This window comes from Stenella coeruleoalba, assembly GCF_951394435.1.
Source record: "Stenella coeruleoalba genome assembly, chromosome: 21".
NCBI classification, from domain to species: Eukaryota; Metazoa; Chordata; class Mammalia; order Artiodactyla; family Delphinidae; genus Stenella; species Stenella coeruleoalba.
Genome location: NC_137167.1, coordinates 22,417,835 through 22,434,999, shown reverse-complemented (window position 1 = coordinate 22,434,999; position 17,165 = coordinate 22,417,835). Strand labels below are relative to the sequence as shown.

The window sequence follows — 17,165 nt, the reverse complement described above, 5'->3', positions numbered from 1 at the left end:
TTCTCATGATGGTTACATGGAATTACATACAGTTTTTATTACCTTGACTCCATTTCTTTTCCTTGGTGTCAATTTTATTTATTAACATTTGATTCAGCAGCCTACTCGGGTTAATCACCCAGACTCATCTACTGTTGGCCATTCCCATGACAAGATGATGCAGGTAAAAATAGAAATAAAACACCATTGCTCCCTCATGGAGTTCACTTTCATATGGAAAGATTAGATACATATAGAAAAAACTTCACTAAAATGAGATTTAAAAAAAGAATATAATTTACAAAGTGATACGAGAGCATCTAAGAGCAACTAAATGTGCTATTCATTCAGTCCCTCTTTGGGAACTAATTTAAGATCACATTCTGGAAAATTCCAGTTCAAATACCTTTAAAAGCTTTGTAAATTCCCAGATCCTTCACTGAAAGGAAGCTTTAATATATGTAAAGCTCTTGGGATAGTAGCTAGGACAGAGTAAACTTCATGCAGAGTAGCCAGATACAGAAGCCCATCAAAAGATGAATGGATAAAGAAGATGTGGGGGGGGGGTGTGTGTGTGTGTGTGTGTGTGTGTGTGTGTGTGTGTCTGTAATGGAATATTACTCAGTCACAAAAAAAAGAATGAAATCTTGATGTTTGTGACACATATGAATGGACCTAGAGGGTATTATGATAAATGAAATAAATCAGACAGAGAAAGACTAATACTGTATGATTTCACTTACATGTAGAATCTACAAAACAAAAAAAAATGAGTAAACATCACAAAACAAAAACAGAGTCATAGATACAGAGAAACAATAGGTGGTTGCCAGAGGGGAGGAGCTGAGGGGAGGAAAAAAACAAGTGATGGAAATTAAGAGGTACTTGCAAAATAAATGAGTCACAGGTATGAGATGTACAGGATGGGAAATACAGTCCACAATTATGTAATATCTTTGTATGGGGACATAACAACAGCAAAATATTAATATCTGTAAGGCTCTTCAGATAGTAGCTAGTACAGAGTAAAGTATATAATTTTTTCTTATTAATATCTTTTGGATTGAAAAAATCAAATAATTTTTTTCTGTAGTTTATTGAAATCTTGTTATTCAGGTTTTCATTGTTTTCTTGAGTTTAATCAAAACAGATATTTTGATTGGCCTTGGAAGGTCTCCCAATTCTTACAGTTTTTAATTTGAAAAGATCTCCCAGATGGCTACCTTTTTCTACACTGAATTCTCTGTTTAACTATATTCTAAAGCCTTAAAGTAAACCTCTTAAATTTTGTAACTCTAGGTTTTAACTTTTCTCTCTTACACTTATCTAAAAAGGAAAAAATTACTCTTTAGTGTTGATCATATTGTTTGATGAATGTGATGATAACCTGAGACTTTAAGAAAGTTAAGAGTAGAAACCAAAATTTTTTGGTGTCTGAATTATTCACTAAATGATGTGTGTCCTTTGAGTTTTATCTAAGTTTCTGGTTGTATTTCTCTTTATATCATTGTTAGAAATATAGTGCTTCTCACCAGGAAGACTATATTTTATTTTTAAAAATAATAGTGTTTTCTAAAATCGTCATCCTTTTTTCCTTCTCCTCAGTTTCATGACTTCCAAAAAACAAAAATCAGAAAATCTTGTCAATTACCATTTGATCTTTAAATTCAAGCAACATCTTGTAATCAATGTGTTGCCATTAACACAACATCGAGGGGAAAACTGTGAGCCATTCATTCATTCCACAAATACTGACTGAATATTTAATAGAGTGACTTGTTTGCCATGTACCTACAAGGTTTCAGCTGCTATTGTAAAGCAAGCTGAGTTTTCCCTGTAACTTTAATTCTGCGCAAGCAATCTGTACCTTTTCCCGTACTTGCTACTCTCAGGATCTCCCTTTACTTAAACTGGTTCAAGCCAGTGCTCAAGGTATATCAGACAACACAAGTCTATTCACACTGTTCCAGAAGAACTCAGTGGTTATAAAATTTTTATCTTCACTACTAGTAATGCTACGCTATATACGTCTCCAAATCTAGATATTGATATTTAATATCAAATCTAGATATTAAAAGTTATTTATCCCCACAGGATATAATAAGATTTACTGTACTGCAATTATATATCTGACAGATTAAATGTACATGCTTCAGAAAGTGCTCAAACAGTTCACCAGATGACACAGTTAGCACCAGAACAGCTGAAACTGTTATCTAATATCTTTTCCTTTGTGAACTTTAGTTCAGAGAATTGAAATCATTAGATGTGAAGGCATCCTGACAATCTACGAAATAGCTCACTTTTAAACAACCAAGTGTTGCTTTCTTAAACTTTTTTGGTTAATAGCGTAAAGTGAAGGAAAACCTTATAAAACATTAAGATCTTATATTAATAGGATCCAAAGAGGCAGAAGTAGCTGATGTGTCCACAGGTGGAGGATGAGGCCCTCACAGTCAAAAGCTTAAGCATGTTTCTTTCCATCAATGAGGCTGCTGTCTCTACCAATGGTCACCTTCATGGAGGACTAAATGTCTCTGAAGAAGTTAACTACCCCTGACTAGAAGTAGGGACAGGGACTTTTTAGAGGAGGACAGAATGAACATTTATACTAATACATTTTCTCCAGTGTGGCCAATTATTCCTTAGAATGTCTCATTTGCATATTTTTTGTGTGTCTACATTTTAAAAGTTTCCCATTCTTCATGCCATTCCCTGCTTAGACTCTTAAGGATTTTTGTAACAAGTGCTCTTGGTTAGAAGCCTATTTTTGCTACAGTTGGTTTAGGAATCTAAAAAGGAGAAGTATTTCCACATTGATTGGACTAACTTTCCTACCTACAGCAGAAGATACAATTCATTATAAGAAAATATTTTTGACACGCAATTTACACCAACTGTTGAGGAAACATCTCAAAGGAAAGTTAGAAGAATTGAATGTCTAGGTTATACAAAAATTTAAAAAGTAGGCAACAGTGCAAATTAAAGAACCAAAATATCACTAAAATGTTCAAATAACATTCTTATGAAAAATAAAATTTCCTTAAATTCTAACATGGAGAGAAAAAATTTAGGAAATATAATGGGAATATGGCTAGATTTTTTTTTTTTTTTTTTTGAGGTAGGAAAATTTTCTTTGAAAGTGAGATCTTTGGTTAGAGGTAGGAAAAGAGAAAGTTTTCTGGATTTTTGTTCAAATAATGCGTTTCAAAGGTGCAGAATTAATGCTGGATCTATGCATACCAGACCTGTAAGGGGAAGAGGAAACTACTGTCTTTTTGGCTAAAATTCCTGGTTGGCAAAACTTCTGTTTTGAAGACTGGGGTAAAGTGTAATATAGATCTACGTGGATATATCACGTTGCTGAAACTCAAAATAAAACCTTCTCTGTGCTGGTTCTCTGTCATTTATTCAAATAAGATCATCTTAAGTGAGCTTAAGCTGGAATGAGGTTTCTTATCCATTAATATTTAGAACTCAATAGTTATAGAAGTGTTTCCTCATAGCTAAATGTATATGTCTTAACTTTTTCAGAAATGTGGTAAAGAGATCTTGAAAATCTCCATATAATTCTTTGCAGTGATAATTTAGAATTTAATAGGCATCTATGATTAAATTATTTGAGGAACTTTGAAAAAATTATCTAATACAATTATGTACTAGTATACTTCATTATAAAATGCCACAAGAGCTCACTCATTTCATTTGAATGTCAACATAGTTATATATAGTTTAGGCCTTCAAAATATTATAAATTACTTAAAATAGAAAATCTTAAAAATGATGCAGAAATACTATAGAATCATGTTTCCTGAAATCTAATTACTGTGTACAATTTAAAATAATTGATTAAACACGATTAGTCTTTAAGATGCATAGAACCAATTTCAACTTTAGCTATTATTAAATTAGCATGTTACACATTAAAATCAGCTGGAAGATAGTCAAAATAAACTAAAGGACAGCGTGACACTTAAGAGTTGCTATATATCTTACTTTGATTATAAAATTCAATGCTGGAATATAGTGTAAAAGTGTCCAGAAATATGAATTTAAGTGGTTTACCAAATATTTTGCTTTCTAATTCTTAACATCTGGATATTTAAAATTTCCTAATCTTTGCTACTTTATGTACAAGAATTCATACTATATTAAGTCCAACTTTTGCTTTTTAGATGGATATCTTAGAGATGAGGGATTATATAGTTATTAATTCTTAATGTAATTTTTGATACATTCTTACTTTTTATTACAACATTGTGATAAATTTTCCATAAAAAGGGTATAAAAATTTAGGCTTTAAAAAAATAATAATCGTGCCATCTAATATAGAAAAAAGAGTGGGAAGTCTCTACAACCAAAAGCATATCTGTATCAAGAATGATACTAACATACTATTCTATCCGTCACCCAGAAACTCAAGTTATGGGGAAGTATAATGTAGCCAGTTATTACCAATAACCTTTCAGGTTTATAAGGAAAATCAAAAGAAATTCTCCTATTGTAGACTTTATTTTAATCCTTTGGTCTCTTCCCAATTCATGACCTTTACTTTCCTCTGGCTTACGGAAAACAATTCCGTAAGTAACTTTTTTATAATCAACTGCTAATCAACATCAGTTCAACATTAATTTTAAATGACCTGATTTTAGAGCATACTTCTAATAGGGATACTTACTGTACTTATTTTCCCCTGCAAATTTTATAATAGCTATAAATAGAAAAACAATATCCTCTAGATATTAAAGCTTCTGGTTTTGTTTAAAACTTATATGCTGTAAATTTTTCTTTGAGAAAATTCTGATATATTATAGGACATTTATAGCTTTTATCCAATTGTGATCTTGAAACTATAATTTCATATCAAGGAAATTAAAGCTTCATCACTGTTTGTAAATGTTTTGAGTTTCTCTGATCAAATGCAGTATAATAGATAATAGGACTTCTTTTTCGAGATCAAGCCTATATTTACGGTAACTAATAGGAAAACAGTCAAGTCCGAGCTTACCAGTACAATGTCTGAATGCCAAGTTCTAGACACTGGACAAAGTACAGTCAGAGGTCAGTAAAACTCTGGAAGCCCATGAGCAGAGACAAATGCGCTACGGTGCAATAGCCAGAACTACAGACATAAGATTCAGATGTAGCCGAAGCAGAAGGCGAGGAAGTGTCTGGGGAGACATTCTAGTTGGATTTTGAAGGATGCATGGCAGGTGGCTGCCGCTGCGGGGGAGATTTGAAGAAAAAGTCTATACAGAGGAGACTGGCTTTGCAAAAGTTTGGTATGGTGCGTTTGGGAAATTACAAAGTATTTGCTATTGCCAGCAGCTGAGTTGGGAAGTGGCAGAAATTAAGAGTACCTAAATAGATAAAAGCCAAGGTGCAGAGTGTTGAAGGATAGGGATTATAGCTCTGCGTCTAGTTCTCAAAATTGTTGCGTTAATAACTACGTAGATGTGTGGTGCAGAAGTGCACTTACAATGCTAATCTTTCATAGCATATCACCTTAAAAGGTTACTAATGGAGGGAAAAAAAGTACAGGTATAAAGTTTGTGTGTCACTCTTCCCAGTGGGGCTGACTCCTGTCACATATGTTGCCACCACAAAGGCAACAGGGTACAGCCTTAGGTATTTCCACACCTGGTTCTTCTAAAATCTCCCCCAAGAAAAACTAAGGCAAAATCATTTTCTTGCTGCAGGACTTTTCACTGTGTTAATTCTAGAAATTCCTTTTGCCGTGTAAAGCTCTGACAGGAATTAAATTGAAGAGAGACTTTTTCCACCTTTCCTCCTGCTATAGCAGAATCACTTCCTTGGCTGATATCTTTATTTATAAAATTTGACCTAACACTAGGTCTATTAGTTAAACTTTCCTTTTAAAGTTAAACGTAAGTGAAGTACAATGCTATCGTTTCACTATTTTATCCTACCCAATGTCTCACACACACAAATAGACAATATTCCTAGTTAGAGCTCTTATTATTAAATGTTTGGAGATGATTTTCTGGACTGAGATTGCTTGTACCTTGAATTTTTTGAATATTTTTATACCTTGAATATTGGTGACATTTAGAAGAGAAGTTTTGAAAAATATTCTCCCTATGCTTTATAACTGTCTTATCTGAGGGCATAATGACATTGCTGTATTTGTGAAACAGGTGCTGTGTGCTCATATGTAGCAATGAAAATTATTATACTTAAAAGGTGACTCCTATGTCATCCACATATTGGGTAAAAGGATAGAAAATAAAAATATATTTCTTAGAAGTAGATCTCAGATCCTATTTATTTTATATTTCACACTAGATTTCATCTTTAGCACATAGAGGTTTTTATTCAAAGTTTTCAACAAAATATTTTTCCCTAAATATTTTCCATAGAATTCTAAATGATCTGACGTTTCTGGTAGACCAACAATAGAACTGATTTACGTAAAACTGAAATGTTGCTGAAACAATTTAATCATTATTCGGTCATTTCTTTACCAGGAATTTCGATTTGACTGACCAATTTCAATCCACAGTAACAGCTTTGTTCCTAAGAGACTATAAATCAAAGAAATACTCAGTAAGGAGCAATTCCTACTGCAGTTCAAAGTCTGTGCTATTATCACGTAGTGATGGACAGCAAACATCCATTGCAAATATTAGTACATTTGTTGGAGGAGGGTCGTGTTTTTGGTTTCACTCTCTATCTCTGAAACCTATCTGCTTGTGAGAAAAGTTGTGCAATAAAAGAAGTTTTACCGACACATACTATAGCTATGCTTGAACTCAATGCAGCGATTCACTTCCTTTCTTTGCCTGGATTCCAAGCCAGGGAACACAATGAGGGTGTTGTGCTCTGGGCTAGCGTGGCATGCATGATACTCGGAAAGGACGCGTGAGCAGCTTCCAGTACCTACACTATTTGCTTTACAACTACCCGCAACTAAATCAAACAGCACACCAGGACTCTGTGCTCAGAATACGCGAGGGTACAAGCCACTGGCTCTTATGACCTACATAGGGTACGGAATTCCTTAATTTAAACGTATATAGAGGTGTGTTAAGAGTTAAATACATCATTTCAGAGGCTTAAAAATAAATGCTTCACAATTTTCGAGCTGCTGATTTTCCACGTAATTCACTGAATGTATGTCAAAGTGCAGGTCGTAAAAGAATCTATTGTTTCTAAGGGAGAAAGATTGTTGCTGGTTATGAAGGCTGTCCAGAACGACAGGCCATCGTGGTTTGTTAAAACAGCAAATATTTATTTTAAACCCCAAGGCATATTAGTAATTTTTTAAAAAATCATTACAATTTCTAGAACCTGAACTTACCGAAACAATTCTAAGTCTCTGACACTATTTTGTGTATGTGTATGTATGTATGTGTGTGTGTTTGTGTTTGTGTGTATGTATTTCCTTGGTAAATCCAAAGAACACGATGATTGTAAATGTTTAGGTTAAGTTTTGCTCGGAGTTATTGTTATGCTGTGCTTGAAAAAGGACAAAAAAGCTTACCTCTGTCAGTCAAGTGGCTACACAGGGACCTCCTTCTCAGCCTCAGCTTCAGCATGCAGACAGATGCTCTCTGAGCCAACAATCTGTTAACAGGAAGCAGGTAAACCCGAGAGCGTCCGCCTGCGTTACAGTCCAGTGCCCATCCGAGCACACACCTGCTTTTTCAGACTTGCCACTCATATGCTACAGCCACGCACAGGACCTGTGTTTGCAGACGAAAACACCTCCTTTGGGGTCACTAGTTTTCAGGGTAAGCAGCTAGAGAGCTGCTGAGATAACATTGCAGGGAAGGCGAGCCTTCCCAAGACAAAAACCTTTTCTGCTGTCTGATAGCAGATATGCAGCATTATCTCTCTGCATTCCACGTTCTCAAATCAGCTACTAGGAAAGGCAGTCGACAGCTCGTCCAAATGGCAGCTGGCAGGCATGCTTGGCTGTACTAATTGTATACTAACATGCCCACTACTTCTCTCTTCCCTCAATAGATTTTTTTAAAAAATGCTTCTTCCAGGGTAAAGCTCGGCGGAATATGCCACACTGTTTTCCATAAGTAAAATGGCTGGTCCTCCCAGCACTGCTGCAGACAGCTCATTGGGTTCCACTGGCTTTTCGTAGTCATAGCAACAACCAACAGACAGACTTAGCAAGCATGGCTGATCACGTGCAGTGCACGACACAGCTTGTTAATTTCTTTTCATGAAACTCATCATTTTGGGAGGAGGGTAGCTTCTGTTATCGTTCTCAGTATTTCACCGATAGTGCAAGTGCTCTGAGTTTTCAGCTTTCAGGAGGAACTTTTGTTATATGAGCCAGTGCTTCATGTGAAATTGAGAAAGCGAAGCCCTTCTCAATAGATAGATTCGGGTCTATCCAGGTTAATAACATGCAAATCACTGTAGAGACAGTAATTGGAACCATTGTTAAAACAGCTTCCACCTTCGCGTCATAGCGTAAAGGAGACTGGCAAATGTGGACAGTTATACTTTCTGTTTTTCAGTGATAATCTTGTAGCCACTTAGCTGAAACAAAGCCCTATGGCTCATTATATGTGGCCAAAATAACCAAAGATGTTACCTGTGGATCCATGTATTTAATTATTTTAATACACTTTTTATGTACTACAGAATTTAAAATAAAATTCTAAAAATTCCTATTGTTTCCTACTGCAGAAAATGATTAACTCAATTATAATTTATGTGTAATATTAAAATACTTCAGGAAATCCAAACCAAAGTAAAACTGCTTTGCTTGGGCTTCCCTGGTGGCGCAGTGGTTGGGAGTCCGCCTGCCGATGCAGGGGACACGGGTTCGTGCCCCGGTCCGGGAAGATCCCACATGCCGCGGAGCGGCTGGGCCGGTGAGCCATGGCCACTGGGCCTGCGCCTCCGGAGCCTGTGCTCCGCAACGGGAGAGGCCACAACAGTGAGAGGCCCGCGTACCGCAAAAAAGGAAAAAAAAAAAAAAAAGCTTTGCTTTAAATCTCACCTTTCAAGCAGGAATAGTTGTGCTTCCTCAGTTAGATGGATCACATCCCACCCTTCCTCAAAATTTCACCTCTTCAGGGAATTTCTCATAATACATACCATTAACCATTTATACTTTCTGCAAAATCCCCACCCTTTAATACTGTCACCAGTCATATTGTTTGATATATTTTCAAGACGCCATCCCGTTTATTTTTGTTTCTAGCGACGTGACTGAAATAGTTGTATTAATACTTTGCACTTGTAAACATAGATACTTCCTTCATTTGCTGCTAGTCGTCGATTTCCTGTTTTGTGAGTGTTGCATTTCCCAGCCCGTGTTAGGACTCCTGCTCCAGTAGTAATTCCCTAACTTTACTAGGCATAAGAATCCTGTGCATGCAGATGTGGGGATCCCATTTTCCTTCTGTCTCCAAACAGATTCACAGTTGGAGGGTCTGAGCCTGCTCAGGTTAGCATATCTGAAGAAACGTGGGTGGGCCTTTCCCACTCCACATTGTTTGCAGCCTGCTCTGACTTCAGGTACTTTTTCCCTTAAGTTATTTTGAGTTTGCTATTCTTGAACTTGCCCCTGCCTTCAATGTCAGCCTCATATTCTACTCTTCATTCCCCAGGTTTCAACAATTTTGAATGACATCCCATTTCTGGCTTCCTTGCCTTGCAGATGTTCCTGCTTCCTAAAAGCTTCTCCGCCAGATCCCATCCCCCCACCCCCAGCACCTTTTGCCTCCATCCCAATCTGCCTCCGACTTTATCTTTCAACACGTTGCTCAAACAGACCACCTCGCTAAAGACAGCCACGGGCAGAGTTTGTAGGGGCTCCTGTGTGCCTCCAGTGTACCTGGAATCTACCTCTACTATTACACACTTGTCATGCACCGTAGGTTATTAGCAGTCTTCCTTTCTTGTCTGACTTCTCTACTGCTCAGTCTACTCCCCGAAAGCCAACCTGGTCCATGTCTTATTTGTCATACTTGGAATATTCTAAGTTTTCAGTACATTTTGAAGGAGAACCTAAAACACTGTCTGAACAGGTGCTGAATGACTGGATAGTGTGAGGTCTGGGTTTTAATTCATCTTTTCAATACCATGCATTATTGACTTACTATAACTTCAGAAGAATTTAAGTGATTTTGATTAAATGTTGGCATTTTAAAAAAGTTATGAAGAAACATCCTAAGTTCATCTGGTGTCTTAGGGTAGCTTTTCTTTTCATTGTATGTTTGAAAATGTCTTTATTCTACCCTTGTACGTGACTGTTTGGCTAGGTTTAAGAATCTTTGGAGTCATTTTCCTTTGGAATTTTGAAGGTCTTCTTTTATCTCGTGGCTTCTTGCCCCAGGGCACCATCAACTATCAACCACCGAAGAAGAGAACTAGAAACCGCCCAAAGCTGCTCAGGATTAGAAACTGGGAAGCTGGTAAGAACTGAGACAAATCTTTTTGCTCCCATGGTGTCCCTCATGGGACCTCTGTTCATCATTATAAATCACTCTGTGTGGCAGGGGGTGGGGATTGGGGAGGGATGGTTGAGTGTTCTGTGCGTGCTGTGGCTTCATCACCTACCCCAAGCCTCTCCTCTCATATGTAACTCTGGCTGCCATGACCCATCACTGTTGCTCTGGCCCTCTGGTTCTGCTCTACCGCATGTAGAGCAGACTTTTTTTCTCCCTTCTAACTTGTTCATTGCTAAATACGGATTCCCAAGAAACAAATATGATCGTCCCACCTCATCTTTCTGAGCCAGAGGAGATACCTCATAAGTTGCCAGCAGCTGTATACCTGGACTGCCCTAAGTCAGGTTCCAGTCCTTGATCCCATCAGCTATGGTAGGGACACTTGGCAGTATATAGTTTTCAAATATTTGCCACTACAGTAGGTGCAAAGTAGCAGCTCATTATCATCTTAATTTGCATTTCTTTAATTACTGATGAAATTGAACATCTCTTCATGTTCAATGGTCTTTTGCGTTACCTCTTCTATAAATTTCCTGTTCATACCTCTTGCCTGTTTTCTCTATTGAGGTTTGCTGTCTTAATGTAGAATTTTAAACAAAATGCCCATGGAAGGTATTTTCAAATGTTTTATATATTTAAACATTACAATTAAATTTGCTATATAATTAAAAGTTAGTAAGTTACCCATTGATATATAAAGGGGAACCAGTAATTCACTGCTAATTGTTTTGGTTTTTATTACACAGAATGTGGGTAAAAATCCCTGTTCAGAATTTTTTTTCAGTATGGAAGTGTATACTACCACAACCGTGATATAAGAATGATTTTCTAAGACAAAATCTAAAGTCATATAAATCACATCCCCCTAAAATGTTGTCAGCAAAAGTGCCTTTCCAAATTAAGATTACTTTTATTTTAAGAATAGCAAGTATCATGAAAGAAAAAGAAAGGCTGAGGAACGGATGTAGATAAAAGGAGACTCGAGAGAAACTGAAAACAGTGTGTGACCCTGGCTTGGGCACTAGATCTGAAAAAAAGATGCCATCAAGCCTGCCATGGAGACAGTAGGTGCGTGTGAATATGGACTGTATGGTATATAACAGTGATGTTTCCATTTCATACTATATTATGGTTTGAAAAATGTATGTTTTTGTTCTTAGGAAACACAAATTGAAGTATTTAGGGTAAAGGGCCAGGGGCTCTGCAACTTACTTTCAGATGGTTCAGCAGAAAGAATAATAATGTGTAATAATGTCTTATGTGTGTGTGTTTGCAGTATAATTTGGCTCTTATAACAAGAGATAGAAGATAGATTTATACCTATAACCTGTGTACATCTATATCTGTCATTCTACCTACCTACCTATCTCTCTATCTATCGAGGGCTAACACAAATGTGGCAAAATACTAACACCTGGTAAATCTTAGGTGAAGGATATTTCCAACTTAGTTTATTATTCTTTCCATCTTTCTGTAAGTTTGAAGTTCTTTGTTTTCAAGATAAAAAGTTTGGAAAATGGGGCTTCCCTGGTGGCACGGTGGTTAAGAATCCACCTGCCAATGCAGGGGACATGGGTTCGAGCCCTGGCCCAGGAAGATCCCACATGCCCCGAAGCAACTAAGCCTGTGCGCCACAACTACTGAGCCTGCACTCTAGAGCCTGCAAGCCACAACTACTGAAGCCCGTGCGCCTAGAGCCTGTGCTCCGGAACAAGAGACGCCACCGCAATGAGAAGCCCGCGCACAGCAGCAAAGAGTAGCCTCCGCTTGCTGCAACTAAAGAAAGCTCACGTGCAGCAACGAAGACCCAACGCAGCCAAAAATAAATAAATTTTTTAAAAAGTTTGAAAAATGAAATAAAATGAGAATAAAATAGTGTTCAAAACAAACACAGGTTTAAGATAAGATTACTTGATGAGAACGTTTATCAAAGTTAAAAGTAAAGTTGATAAATTATAGACTAAGATGACAATGATGATTGATATTATGAAGAGGCTACTTCGGTAGAGAGTATTAGAAACATTTTGTACTTTCTTATTTATTTATTTATTTATTTATTGGCTACGTTGGGTCTTTGTTGTTGTGCTCGGCCTTTCTCTAGTTGTGGCAAGCAGGGGCTACTCTTTGTTGCCGCACGTGGGCTTCTCATTGTGGTGGCTTCTCTTGTTGTGGAGCACGGGCTCTAGGCGCCGGGCTTCAGTAGTTGTGGCATGTGGGCTCAGTAGTTGTGGCTCACGGGCTCTAGAGTGCAGGCTCATTAGTTGTGGCACATGGGCTTAGGTGCTCCACGGCATGTGGGATCTTCCCGGACCAGGGCTCGAACCCGTGTCCCCTGGGCAGGAGGATTCTTAACCACTGCGCCACCAGGGAAGTCCCATTTTGCACTTTCTTGAAAGAAGTTTGATATTTCCCTACATTTACTGCTTATACTGATATAAGCCACTTATCCCTTGGTTCCCATATTGAAATCCTTCTTAATCCGGCTTCACTGCTATAAAAATTCAGCAGGATCACTGTTGACTGAAGCAATATATTCTCCAGTCACACCTATCCCTGCAGACTCCACAGCTGGGTGACAGTCTTCTAAGGGATCCTGTCCCTGATAGAGCAGAGAAGCTCTTTATACAACTTAAAGAACAGAACTTGAGCATGGTTTGTTTAATGGGGTAGCACAGACTGTTATAAAGCTTAGACTGAATTTTCTAATTCCTAGCAACACATAGAATATGCCAAAAGATCTTTCTAAATCTTGCATAATTAGATATGTTAGCAATAACATGAAAAATGTGCTTTTAAATGGGACCAAGATGGGAAGTGTGACAGCTACCTTGGATGGGATTAGAAAGAGGCTTGGAGGACCTCTGTGAAGCAAATGGGATTTATTTCTAAGATTCCATCTTCCAAGAAACATATGCTGGGAAGCCAACTTAGTCACAGGCTATTAATCAAATGCCTTCATATCCTTTGAGGAAGTCTGACCTTGATTAGGATCCAGAATGACCTTCATAAATGAGAGATACCTGAAACCAAAACAAACCCAGCAGAGTGAAGGCTTTATGGAAATCCACTTATTGAATGAATTACAAATGAGAAAATGATTACTGAAGAACAAAATATTGCCAGAGGGCAAGGGATAAGAATATAAATGTCTGATACATAAAACTGTTTTTAAAAGCCGAATGTGAAGTGAAATCTATTAACACAAAAATACCGTATGTGCACCACAGAAGTAAATTCCATTCGTAGTTACCAGAACCCACTAGAAATTCTGTATCCCCTCTAGATTAAGAGGAAGAGGAAACTGTAACAGAAGGTACAGAAAGAAGATTTGGCCAGGCTTAAATCCAGAGAACTTGGTCTTGCTGGCTAATAATAACAACATTGTTTTAAACATTTCAGGTTTATCAAGCTCTGGGCTTGCAGATGCCTATAACACCAGGAGCTTTCCAGAATGACTTTATCTGAAAATGTCCATTAATATGTGTCAGTACCAGGTGGCGGAAAAAATCTTAGTGTTAGCCAATAACAAAAGAAAAAGCTAACCTACAATGAACCTTCCACACCCCCCAGTCCCCCAGCCCTGGTAACCACCCCCCCCACAAACACACACACACACACACACACACACACACACACACACACACAAATACACAAATGCATCTTGCTTGCCCCCCCCTGCCCCCCAGAGAAAAGCACACTTGGCTTTTATTAAGCCCACAGGGTGAGAGATTCTTCGAGCCATATAGAAAAAGCTGCACTTGCTTCCAAGGAATTTGATTGTTTATACTTCATAATGATAAGCTAAAACAGCTACCTAGAAAGAGGAGGCTGATGGCTTTTACTGTCCTACAAGGGGCCGTGGTTTGTTCTCTGAGAGGCACTCCGACCAGATTAACGAAGTGTAACTCAAGGGACCTTTTCCACTCACTATTGTTTCCTATTGAAACAGTGGCTCCCAGGTACCTTGTGGCGACGTGGCGTAGTGCCTGACTCCACAGAAAGCCATCGGGCTCTGCCGTCACCGCATTATTGAATTAGTAAGGGAACACATCAGCCTCAGCAAACAACGCCTGGAGAGAAGCACTTTAAAACAAACGCTGTTGGTTTCACCTGAGCCACTGAAACAAATTATGATGCACAAGGTGAAACTTGGCAGCCTCTGGAAACTCTGAAGAGGCAGCTGCCAAAGCCCTCAGCAGGCAAACGCACAAATCTCAGAGGAATGAAAATTAGAGCGGGTCACCTTTGCCCTTTAGAAGTACTTCTGATGCAACCGTTCAGTGAGATTTATTCATCGAAATGAGCAAATAATGAGGTCTGTGTAATACATGATTTGGTACATGTTTTAGAATCCAAGTGTCTGATACCAAATGAGAAAAATGTCGAAAACAAACAAACAAAAAACCAAAGGCACAAAATGTACTGGACTTAGTAGATGCAGTTAAAAAGCCTCCCAGTGACACAGTGACAGCATACACAGCTAGAAAAAAATGAACGACCTGTGTGCCCTTGCAGAAAACTGGATGGGAGCTCCATTTTATCAGGGTAGAACTGTACCCCAGAATGGTAATTATTTTACCAAATCTATCCAAAGCAGAATGCATTTCCTATGCTATCAAAAGTAAGACTTAGGTCCTAATTGCTGCATAGTTTTCTTGAACTGATAGTTGGGTAGAATGTTCTCCTTTTGGACGTTTTCTGTATCAAAGGAAGAAGATTAACTTTGTAAACAGTCCTTGTGGGTTTAAATTGGCACAAAATATCATTTCACAAACCACTTTACGATGGGCACGAGAGGGGATAAAGAATTCTAAGAGTTGACACCTAAACTGTATGTTGGAAGACATGGAGGCCTTAATGAGGGAAAGACATAGAAAAAAGTCTGTAAACCAAGGGGATAACATGTGTAAGTGTAAGATGTGTGAGGGGCCTTGGTGGATTTTCTTTCATAAATTGGGTGAAATGAATGTATCCCCTGAGTGCCTCACAGGACTTTTATGAGGATCAAATGAGATAATATGAATCAGCTCGGGGTGGCCCCCTCAGGAAAGAGTCACATTTTTCTTCAAGGCTTCTACAGCTGGACTTTGAAAGCGGTGCTACTCACAGACAGGGCCCTGGGGCAGCCCAGTTCCTGCTGGATTATATACTTCATGAGAGCAGGAATCATGTCTGTTTAGTCTTCACCTTATTTCAGTTGCTTAGCATAGCACCCGGTATGCAGAAACAGGCACGATGAATGAACAAATGAATGAATGAACAGCCTGGGGAAGTCGCGGGTGAATTGTATCTTCCTCCATGGCCGCCCCTCCATTCAATCCAACAAACATTCCTTTAACCTGTACTACCTGCCAAGAACCTCATCCGGTGTCAGGTTACTAACTTACAGCTCTTGTTCTGAGTGCAGGAAAGTACAAGTGACCTAAGTCGTTACATTACAACGTGATTTGCTCTTCGGTACAAATCTACCCAGGGAGCCAGAGAAATATGACTAGTCCTGGAGCTTCTTGAAGGGGCTCTACTTGAAGAGGACCGAGAGGTTGACAAGGGGTTTGCCAGTCTGGGAGCTCAGGGAAAGGATTGCCAGGCTGAGGAAGCAGCACGTGTGACGGAGACAGGAAAGCAAGTTCAAAGTTCGTACAACCTACATTAAGTGTAGCTAAAGCACAGGCTGGGGCAGGCGTGAGAGGAGATGAGGCTGAAAAGGTAGACATGAGACAGTTTGTGAAATGTTTTCTTGTACATGTACAGGACTTTGGACTTTATCTTTCAGGAAATGGGAAGCCATCATAGGGCTTTAAAAAGAACAAAGATGTGACCATATTTGTACTTTAGGAAGATAGCTCTGGGACACGTTTACATAGGCAATACATTTTTTTAAAAATATGTTAGTAAATGCTTTTTATTTTTATTTATTTATTTATTTTTGGCTGCATTGGGTCTTTGTTGCTGCACGCGGGCTTTCTCTAGTTGCAGCGAGCGGGGGCTACTCTTCGTTGCGGTGCGCGGGCTTCTCATTGCGGTGGCTTCTCTTGTTGCAGAGCATGGGCTCTAGGCACACAGGCTTCAGCAGTTGTGGCTCATGGGCTCTAGAGCGCAAGCTCGGTAGTTGTGGCGCACGGGCTTAGTTGCGGCATGTGGGATCTTCCCGGACCAGGGCTTGAATTGGCAGGCGGATTCTTAACCACTGCGCCAGCAGGGAAGTCCCTAGGCAATATATTTTAATGGAGCAACTCATAGGGCTGTATGTTTTGATTACTTTTTATAACTCATCATTATCAGACATTTATTGAACATCTTTATGTGAGGTTATATTAGGTGCCAGAGACGTGCCAGCAAAATGAAGGACTCATAAATCATAAGACATATCAGTATTTTATGTTCCTCTAAAGAGAAAAAAAACTTGCCAGTAAAATTGTAACATTCCGTTTTATGTTCGAATTTTTATTATTTGTTGGAATAGCTCTTTTAAATATATGTGGATTAAATTTCATCATCTGTCACTCTGGGCATACAAAAAAGAAAGAAAGAAAAAGTTGGGAAAGTAGTTAAGTTGTTCTTAAAATTCCTCACGCTCAGTGTTAAACTCCTCTGAATGGCATTTAGATGCCCTCTCTCCCTCCCTGCAGCACACACAGTATTATCATCTATTTAGTAGTTTTCAAAATTTGGCATGTTTCAGAACCACTTAGAAAAGTGGTAAAAAATAGAGGCCCAGGCCCATGCTTTGCTCCAGCAAGC

General features: G+C 38.5%; 2 protein-coding genes across 19 annotated transcripts in view; one reads left to right on the top strand and one right to left on the bottom strand.

The window, feature by feature from the left end:
• Window positions 1–8,212, bottom strand: part of SORBS2 (sorbin and SH3 domain containing 2) — a 206,935-nt gene extending 198,723 nt beyond the window's left edge. For 16 of the 18 annotated variants that reach the window (XM_079909161.1, XM_079909155.1, XM_079909159.1 and 13 more), the window contains exon 1: window positions 7,484–8,212. The gene's annotated coding sequence lies outside the window, so the exon portion shown is untranslated. The remainder of the gene's footprint in view (window positions 1–7,483) is intronic. The other 2 variants (XM_079909157.1, XM_079909158.1) reach the window with 1 other exon arrangement.
• Window positions 1–17,165, top strand: part of TLR3 (toll like receptor 3) — a 356,518-nt gene that overhangs the window by 163,542 nt on the left and 175,811 nt on the right. The gene's annotated exons all lie outside the window — the stretch shown is intronic.